The sequence below is a fragment of the Gavialis gangeticus genome, unplaced genomic scaffold (genome assembly GCF_001723915.1).
Source record: "Gavialis gangeticus isolate Ggan-Ray unplaced genomic scaffold, GavGan_comp1, whole genome shotgun sequence".
Classification (NCBI taxonomy): Eukaryota; Metazoa; Chordata; order Crocodylia; family Gavialidae; genus Gavialis; species Gavialis gangeticus.
In genome coordinates, this window is record NW_017728994.1 from 19,235,277 (window position 1) to 19,245,784 (window position 10,508).

Here is a 10,508-nt window from a genome sequence, read left to right on the forward strand (position 1 = left end):
AGGATTTCTAGATACCTTTGTTTTCCCTTCTCATCCATATTTTGGCAACCCTCACCATAAATAATTTGTAAATTATTTGTAATAATTATTATTTGTAAAATAAATTAATTTGTAAAATTAATTATTTTAATTATTATATTATTACCCAAATTCCAAATAATATATTATTACCCAAAGTAATAATATGATAACAATAAATTAATAATAATAAAAATTATTATTTGTAATAATTATTTGTAAATAATTTGTATATTTCAGTAGAAAGAATTTTTCCTGTATAATAGGGTGTTTTATGTCTGGTTTAGTGTTTAGCAGGTCACAGACATTTTTCTTCCTCCATTCTTCGAGACTTAGGGGAGGGAGAAACACTTATTGAGAAGAACAGTACAATTAAAGGGATAAGGAGGGGAAGGCAGGCATCTGGTACCTGGTGTGATTCAACACTCCACAGGAATTTTATGGCAGACTGCTATTGCTCCACCTGGTGACCTGAACTCATCTTTGTTTCATGCTGATACATGCTATGTGACTTTGCCTCCAGGCCAAGAGCAGCCTGGCAGACTCTTGGAAAATTCAGCACAGCAGAAGCCTGCAGTGAAATTAGTCAGAAGGAGAGCAGTCCTAAAGAAAGGAGAGAAGATTCTCTGTCTTTACGAGGTGTCTGTTATCTTGATATCTAAATACAGGACTAAGTTTAAAGGAGAGAAATATCTCTTCCTCAAGGCCATAGGAATGTGTGGAGATATATATGTCAAATATTTTCTTTTAATTAATGTTTTATTCACAGCCTTTGTTCCCAGGGAAAAATTTGATTGGAAGATTGTCGGACTTAAAGCTGATTTGGTTTGACAAGGAGCTTATATCCTGAGTTCTGCTGTGGCGCATACAGTGCCCTCAGCTATATTGTCCTTGTAAAAGGTTAGCTGTCTTGCATAGTTGCGAAGAATGAGGCAGCTGAATCCCAGTCTGTTAAGGGCTTTGTTGTTTAGGACCAGGACTTTGAATTAGGAAATGATTTGAGATTAGTGAACATGCAGGGATGATGTGTTCTGCTGGTCCTTGCTGCTTGCAAGACCTAGTGCTGTATGCATTATCAATTGTAGTTGTTTTGTGTTGGTCATGTCCAACCCCAGCTAGAGAAAGCCTGGAGGAGACAAAAGCAAGGAATGTAGTATCTTGTTCATTGCTGTTAGGGCAGTCTGCGTGTCTGGTAGAGAAGAATCCAGGTACATCTCCTAAGCTTGACAATCTTTTGATCTGTGGCCAGATACCTTAAAGCAGGGGTTGGCAACTTTTTGCTTCTGCAGGCCAGAGATTGCCACCCCTCTTCTTTGCGCAGGCTGCAAATCTGTTTTTCCTGGAGCACCAGAAATGCCAGTACTAACCATTGCTACTGATTTAGCATATGTAGTGTCTGTTCTTATGAGTTAATATTAGATATCTAAAACAGGTAAACAGGTTACTTGAAGCTGGTGTTTAATTATGTAGCCAGACTATAGGACCTTGGCCCTTTGCAGGGACAGTAAGCACAGGCACAGCAGTGCAGCAGGGAGGGCTACAGATGGGAGCACTGCTGAGGGCATTGCCAGCATGCTATAGCATGTTGCCTGGTTCCACCCATCCCAGGATGGATATTTGTAGGGCCTGGAGGTTGCTGACCCCTATCTAAAGCATTGGTGAAGAGCAGCTCAGTGAAAAGCTCCTTATGGTTCCTTCTCCCACCTTGTTGCTGCCTTAAACTTTGCCTGCTTGCACTGTGCTTGAGCTTGTTGCTTTTCATAGAGTGCCTGAGTGCTCGTCAGCATTTGGCATATTTTGGTAACATTGGACAGGTCTTTATGGTCCAGAGAGACTCAGTCAGTGGTGTCCACTGGGTGGACACAGGGTTCTTTGGTCAAGCCTACCTTCCTTTCAGGTGTCCACATAACCTTGTGACTGCTGAATTTAGGATTGTCTCAGTTTTAACATATTTGTTTTTATTAAGCAAGAATAATATAACCCTATTACAGTTTTAATATAACCCCCCCTTCCACTTAGGTGTTACTGGGACCTGTATGATAGCTACCACTTCCAAGTCTCCTTTAGGACACAGGGCTATGAAACTTGCAACAATTTAAACAGAATTTCCTGGTCGTAAAAAAACAAAAACAAACAAAAACAAAACAACCCAAAAAACCAACAACAAAAACCCACAAACCAAAAACAATCTGAGCAATGAATTTAAGCAAAGATAAGGGTTTCAGTTTGTGAATCTCAGGCCTGACTTGTGAATACACATCCATTTATTCATGACGCTAGAAGGTGAATTCTCATTGTTTTTTCATCCACACATAAAAGGATATTTTTCATTTATTGAACAATTAGCATTATTTTCCAGTATTCCTGCCAAAGTTGTCCTTGTGCTTTCCACATTAATTCGATAATTCAGATCAAACAAAGTTTTGACAACTAGTACCCTTTGGCTATAGGCCTTTGACATTGGTGTCTTTGGAATAAGATTTCAAACATTATTTTTATTTCAGTAGTTTGACATAATGAGCCCCAGGGTTTCCATACACCAAGGAACCTTGAACTTGCTGCTTTTCAAGGGGAGCTGTATCTCCTTTATGAGTTTCTTGGTCTTGATTTAGCTGTTTTATATGATTTAAAGGAGCCTTTTTCCACTGCGATAATCTTAGCTACATAGATGAGATCATTATCAGCCCATTGCTTCACCTATGCTTTTTCATTAATTCCATAACTGTATTGTAGTCTTAATATAATGATTTGGGGAAACTTTGTATATACAAATAATCATACCCAGGGTGAATTTATGACCATATGTATCCTTACGACCATGTGTGTTCTATCACCTGTCCCTTTTGACAAGGATATTACTGTCTATAAGCATCAAGGCTGGACAGTGCCCATTCTGAGGCTATGCATAGACAGTGCATTTGTCTTGGCAGAAAGTCTGGAATTGTACAGATGTACATATCTGCTGTCCCACTTCAAGTCCCTCTGAAATATGCTGGATAAAATGTACTAACACTTTTTCCTGGGATATCCTGTTGTATGTCTGTGGTTACAGGCAAGCCCCACTTAATGAGGTTTCAGTTAGCACTGTTTGGCTGCAGCGCTTATTTAGAATTAATACCCATTTCCACTCAGCCCGTTTCACTATAGTGCTCAGTGGAATCAGGGTTTCGGCAGGCAGGCGGGCAGGGAGAAGTGGCAGCAGTGAGTGGAAGGTGAATGAGTGGCAGTGAGTGGGTGGGCAGGCGTGAGAGCCCAGGGCAGGACGGCAGAAGTGTGGGCCCAGGCTGGTACATGGTACCGGAGCGGATGGTGGGGTAGAGACAAGCGGCTGCAAAAGAGGGGAGGAGCATGGGGCCCAAGCCAGTTCCTGGGGCCAGGGCTGGCAGGGACCCATACCTAGGGTGGGGGGCAGGAGCATAGGGCCTGCACTGGGGTGTGGGGCCCATGCTGGGGCCTGTGGAAGCCTGCACCCTGAGCAAGGCAAGAAGAGCACTGGTGCCTGGGCTGGACTAGGCGGGGTGAGGTGGGGAGAAGAGGCAGCAACAGAGGTGAGTAGCGCGGGGCCCACGTCGGTGCCTGGCGGCAGGGGCCAGTGCCCAGAACAGGGTGGCAGTAGTGTCAGTGCCTGGGCTGGCAAGCTGGGCTGGAGAGGCTGCCGGGCAGGCAAGGGGGGTGGGGAGAGGTGGCAGCAGTGAGAAGTAGCAAGAGGGGGCCAGGCATGAGCGTGGGACCTGTGCCAGTGCCCAGGGCCAGGACCGGCAGGGGCCCAGAGTGGGGCAGCGGGAGCACAGGCCTGGGCTGGTATGTGGGGTTTGAGTGCCAGCAGGCAGGTGGGGTAGTGGTGAGAGGCATCAGTGGGGCAGGCAGTAACCAATTAATCTCTACTTACATATATTTCTGTGGGGAAATGGGTTTCGCTTAGCACAATTCCGCTTAACACTCAGTTTTTCTGGAACCAATTAAGAGCACTAAGTGGGGGTTGCCTGTATTGCAGTTCATTCTAGGGCCAAAACCTTTGGGCTGTGTACTCTTGCTGGCCACCTACTAGTGAAGGAGCAGCAATGCAGCCTGGAAGGGTGATGTGTGTAAAACTATGCCACTCCTTTTTTGATCTAGGTCAGAACCCAGGACAGTCAGTCCCGGGTCAAATGATATGTCTCTTCATACCCTAAGGGAATTTGGCCATCAATTTTTCTAGCCCAGGGATGACAAAAGGAATAACAGTATCTTAAATTGATTTCGTCAATTCTCAATGCAGGGAAAGGCAAAGAGTTTTGAAGGGAAGTGACTATTTGTAGAAGCAGGACAAAAAAGCCAGGTGTTAGTGACAGGATTTATAAACTAAGATGGACCTTGGGAAAGAGAGGAAGCTTCAGCAGGAAAGACAACTAGCAGGATTTACTTTTAACTGTGGGAAGAAGAGAATTACCTAGGGGATTGTAGAGAGAAAGTGACAGATTGACTCCGTGGTTTGGAAAAGTTGTGTGCAGAGGATACATTCTGAGCTCCTTGGGAGGACTTTTACCAAAGCCCAAAGAATGTGAAGGTGTGTCAAGGGAACCAAGGAAAGAAAGTGTTTATAAACATTTTATTGTTTTGCATATATCTATACATTTCTTAAACTGTCTAAAGAAAAGTGTAACCTTAATTAGAGTAATACATGATGCCATCCAAAATACAGTACATTTAGATCGCTCCAAAGAAGAAACTTCAAGACAGCCAATTGAGTTAAATTGCAAATATGCTTTATGGCATGCCAGTATGTAGAATAAGTCTGTATACCTTTACCTTGCTCACGATTCATTCAGAAAGGTGTCTGCTGTGTTTACCCAATCCAAGACTACTCTGAATTTAAGACAGCCCCCAATAACTAGATACAAGACATGGAAAAATTATCATTTGTTATTATCTTCCATGTGTAGAATGTGGTTATTTCAGGGTTGTCTTAAATTCCCCCCACCAACTGCTGCAGCAGGGAAAGCAGATTCAGGGGTGGGCAGGTAGGGGAATCCAGTGACCTGACCTTAGCCTTTTGTTGCCTGTTATGCCTATATACCTCAGTACCTACTCCCTTCCTGGCATCTCCCCTGCTTATCACACCTGACCTCTCGCACTGCCTTTTCTCTGGCTCCCGCTCTGTCTCTGGCCCTGCTACATCTTAGGGCTTGGAGCAACCACGTGCTTCATGCCTCTGGCTGAACCTGGGGAGAAAGGGGTGGTAGGGAGGTAGATGGGGAGGCAAAGGCTGCAGCGGGGAAGGTGAGATGGGCAGGTGGTAGGGAGGGGGCAGAAGTGGTGGGAGAGTGGGCAGCAGCTGCAGCTCTGAATCCAATCCCAAGGGTTGGGGTTAAATTCAGAGCTGTAGCTGCTTCCCACTCTCCCACCACCTGTGATTAGGTTGGAGTCAAAGCTGCAGCAGCCACCTGCCTCCTTCTTCCCTCCTCCCCTTGTGGTTGAACCCAGACATGGGGCCTTTTTCCCTAGATTAAATGGGCAAGAAAACCTTGTCTTGGATTTGAATAAATACAGTAGGACAAGTGGATTGTACTGTAAATTTTTGGTATGCTGCCTTTCCAGATATTATCTTGGGAACCATACAAGTCCCAGTCATAGAGAAGTCATGAGGATTTCAGATCTAAATTGGTTATAACAGATTGATTATAATTTACGTGTTTCATATCTTTGCCAGAATCCAAAACAGGGGAGTAGAGTATGTGGGGCTTCTGTGAGAACCAGTTTGTTTATGGTATTCTGGAGAAGAGGTTCAAGACTTGTTCCTCCCTCTTTCATAGATTCTGCAGATGGAAATGTTTCCAGTCAGCATCAGTAATGCTCACCATTCTGATGTCCAGGATCAGAGTAGACTAAACTCGCAACTGTTTAAGGCGTGTGTATCCTTAGGTCCATGATGAGCTGCCCCACTCTTTTTTCCGGTGCAGATTATTTTCTCCATTCATGACCACTTCGCTAATTTAATGATGTTTCAGGAGTTGGGGCAGGAGCTGAATGATCTTCCAGTCCCACCTGTGCCAGAGAATTAAAACTTGGGCAGCAGTTGCTCTCCTGCTTGTGTTCCTATAAAGGCAAATTGAGGGAAGGATGCCACTTTATGCCTGCCTGCTTCTGCAGAAATGGTCACAGTCTGTGTGTGTCTAAATAAAAATGCATATAAAAATGTGTTTAAAAATGCCAAGGTCACTAATGCTGCTGGCTTCCCCGTCTCCCAGATGTTGTGTGGAAGATATTCAAACATGTGCAGCTGATATTTATTTATTTGCTTTTGTTTTTCTCCTTTTTTTGACAGAGTTCATGCTGTACACAGGTAAGGTACTGTCTGGTTATGACTAAAGGTAGAAATTTTCTGCTTAATGCCAGAGCTGTAGTGGCACAGGGTTCCCTGTGTGCCCCCATTGTACTTCAGCCTTGCTCCTTCCAGCTAGGAAAAAAATCCTTATTAAACTATCAGGCTCTTGTTATATTCCCTTTTGCATCATTTCCTGCCACTTACAAAGATTTTTGTTTGTGTAAATAGAAGCTTCCTTTATTGCCTGATGCCAGCCAGAATTGTTTAGCAGAGCCACAGTCAAGCATCTGTGACATCAGATTAATTTTAATGGAGATAAATGTGCTCGTGCAATGCACCAAACTGCACTATTACAGAAGGAATGGACAGGGACTGCTGGTGGAGGCGGTAGGAAATAGCTTCAAGTTAAACCCCACCCCCCTTTTAATCAGCAATAGCAATGGAGGGAGACAGAAACAGAGGGTAAGGGCAGCTAGTTGTTAATGGGGTATTTGGTAGTATTTTTCAGTTTGCTTTAGCATGTCTGTAGAAATAGAAACCATGTAGCTTCCAGTAGTGGTTCTTAAAGCATGATCTGATATGGTTACAACACATTTTGAGTGTTCCAAGGTTCTAACATAGGGGTGGGCAATTACTTTGGGTGGAGGGCCACTTAATGAGTTTTGATGAGCTGTCAAGGGCTGCAAGGGAAGCTCTGCTCTTTGATAGGTGCCCCACTACCCTGGTCATGATCTTGGACCAGAAATCCCTCTCCATGCCTATCTTGTAATGTATATAGAGGTGATTGCATAATAACTCAAAAATACTCTTACTCTTGTATATTGTTTGTGGAGGGTGCGGGGAGTGGGTGGGCATGCATGGTGGAATGTGGGGAGGAGGAGGGGTTTGAAGGGGTGTGGCTGCGTGCGTGTGTGGGCAATAGAGTATGTTGGTGGGGTATATATTAGGGCTGTGTGAAGCTTTGGTTGCCGATGCGATTTGGAAGAGATTCGGCCCAATTCGGCAACTGAATCTCCTAATCTGAATTGAATCGGCAGACTCATTAAAAGGTCCGAATCGAATCTGAAGCCTCCAAATCGATTTGGAAAAGATTAGGAGAGATTCAGATCAGCTGGGGAGAGGCAGGCACAGCCAGGTGGCTGCAGGTTCTCCTGACGCTCCTCTGGCTGTGCCTGTGCCTGTCTCTCCCCAGCGGGGGGGAGCCATGGGAGAAGCCCCCACGGCTGCCCTGTTTGGCCTCATCCCCCGCCCAGCCCCAGACTCCTGGCACAAAAAAAAAAAAAAAAAAGCCCTGCACTGACCGGATACAGTGGTGGCAATCAGGGCCTCGGAAGACTCTTGGCAGAGCCCCTCCGATGCAGCACGGGGCAGTGGGGCCTATGAGGATTCCCCCACCACCACCTGGCACCCATGTGGCACCTGTCACATTGTGTGGGTTCAGCGCAGCTCAGCAGGGCACTGTGTGCTTCCTGGAAGCTGGGGCAGCTTTACCTGTCAGCTGGAGCGCAGCATTGCTCAGCCCCAGTGGCCTCAGCTCCCAGACAGTGCGCGGTGCCCTGCTGAGCTGCACTGCACCCGTGCAATGGAGCAGCTGTTGTGCAGGTGCCAGGTGGGGGGGGCCGTCCGTGCAGCCCCCCACTGCCTTGCGCTGCACAGGGGGCTCTGCCACAAGCTCTCAGAGGCCCTGATCCCTGCTGCCAAAGCCGATGAGTGTGGGGCTTTTATTTATTTATTTTTAAAGTGCTGGGAAACTGGGGCCAGGCAGGGGATGGGGCCTGGGCAGGGCAGCTATGGGAGCTTCTCCTGTGGCTCCCTCCACCCAGGGAAAGGCAGGCACAGCCAGAGATGCTGCGGAAGAACCTGCAGCCACCCAGGTGTGCCTGCCTCTCCCTGAATCTCAGAATCAGTGCCAAATCTCTGATTCTGATTTGGCTGAATTGAAGGGGGACAGTGATTCAAATCACCAAATTGAATCGCTGTCCTCCAAATCGAGAACTTCTCTATTCACACAGGCCTAGTGTATATGTGGGAGAGTTGTGGGGGCAGGGTGTGGGTATGTACAGTTTGTGGGGTGTGAGGGAGGGTGGGGGGATGTGGGGACCTCCCATACACTGCCCCCATTGCACATACCCCCACCAGTGGTGGCAGCAGCAGGCAGTGGGTGCTTGGGGCACTCATGGCCCGCACAGGCGTTGCCACCCAGCAGTGCACAGCTCCAGCCAGCGCTGCATGTGTTGGCAAGGATGGATGGCCTGTCTGCACTCCATCATGTGCAGCTCTCCGCACTTGTGTGCCACCAGGGGAAGCCCCGCACAATGGAGCTGGCTGTCTTTGCTGCTCCCTGCCGTGCAGGTCCCAAGACTGCTGGAAGTGGAGGCTGAATTGCATAATATGCCAGAGATTTCCCAGCAGGCTCCTGGGACCTGCATGGCAGGGAGCGGGGAAAGCAGCCAGCTCCATCACACAGGGCTTCCTCTGGTGGTGTGTGAGTCCTGGGCACTGCACATGTGCAACAGGGAGCCCCGTAGGATAGAGGCGGCTCAGCCTGACTCTGCCTCTTACCACCACGTGCAGTGCTGGCTGCAGTTGCATGCTGTTAGGCAGTAGTGCCTGTGCAGCCAGGTCACAAGCATCCTAAACGTCTGCTGCCTGTTGCTGCTGGCAGTGGGGGCTGGGGACCATGGGTGGGGGGAGTGTTGGGGTCCCCCCTTCCTCCCTCACAGCCATATCCTGCCCACCCGAGCTTTGTGCTCCTTCTGTGCCCCTGGGCATCTACACTACTGCGAGCTCTGTACTCCACACTCCTGCCAAGCTGCAGCTCCCCCACCCCCTCTACCCCCCCCTGCTTCCCTACCTGGTGCCCGGAGCGAGTGGGATGCTGGAGAAGCCAGGCAGGTCCCCTGGTGGCAGAAGCAGTGGCAGGAGCAGCAGCCCTGTCTGGAAGCTGTGTGCTGGCTGGGCTGGGCCATGAGGTTGAGAGCAAGTCACACAGGATGGGTGGGGTACAGTTAGTTAGTGGGCACCTGTGGGCCAGATGAAATTTCCTGGTGGGCTAGATTTGGCCTGTGGGCCATATTGTGCCTGACCTTGTTCCAACATAACATTCAGCCAGCAGGAAATAGTATGTCAAAACAAATGAACAAAACTTCATCGGAACACTAATAGCAGGATTACAATCTGCCTTTCCAACAATACAAGTAGGCCAGCCAGCATAGACGTAGTGGCAGCAGTTCCATAATGTGGGCTAGCCCTAAGCTATCTGCTGCTGTTGGGTTATAGATTATTTTCACTTTTTAGTGTAAAGGCATATTTGTGAGGAAAGATAGTATCTTGAGGTATTACAACTACATGCTGTCACTTATTCAGGGTTGGTTGTAAAAGTATGATCTAGCTTTCAGTTTGTAATCAAAATGTGTTTATTGTATAAACTAGATAAAGTTATTCCTCCCTTAATACATCATAGGAGATTTTCATGGTAATTTTACATAATATATTATACTGGATATGCGATTGTTTATATAAAAACAGAGACTTCCAAAAAGGTCATTCAGGTTTTGCAGAAAAAAATTCTGATTCTGGAAGATTTACACAGCAACCTCTGGGGTAATTGTTTAGTATTTATTTTGTTTGTAAAGTAAGTGGCTCTATTTTTTTTCCCCAGCACTTTTCTTGGTCCCACATAAATGTGGCTTTGGAGAAATTGTTGCCCATATTTTTCTAAACTTTTAAGAAGAATATTTCTTTTGACAGTAACTGCTCTGAGCACATTTTGTCTTGGAAATCAGTAGCTAAAAAGCAGTTTATTTGTAGCTACAAAACTACCTTAGATAAGTTAACACACAACAGTTGCTGGGGCATTTATTAGGGGTGTGCGAAACAGGACGTATTTGATTTGGATTTGGCTCAAACTGGGGACAGGGTTTCGATTTGTTGATTTGGATCACTGTCCCTGATTTGATTTGGCTGAATCCGAATCTGAAGATTTGATGCAGAGTCAGAGAATCAGTGATTCAGCCATAGACACAGCTTTAAATGTTTTCTACATACTTTGAGGTACCAGGCGCGGCCTGTGAAAGCTGCAGTGCTGGGGCAGATGGAGCATCCTGCAGGAGTGCAGGGGGGGCCCCCCACGTGCTCGACAGTGAACCCAGAAGTGCACCGGAAGTACTTCTGGTCTACTTCCAGG

General features: G+C 46.7%; 1 protein-coding gene across 1 annotated transcript in view; it reads left to right on the forward strand.

Annotated features, from left to right (window-relative positions):
- Positions 1-10,508, forward strand: part of DLG5 (discs large MAGUK scaffold protein 5) — a 271,602-nt gene that overhangs the window by 116,891 nt on the left and 144,203 nt on the right. The gene's annotated exons all lie outside the window — the stretch shown is intronic.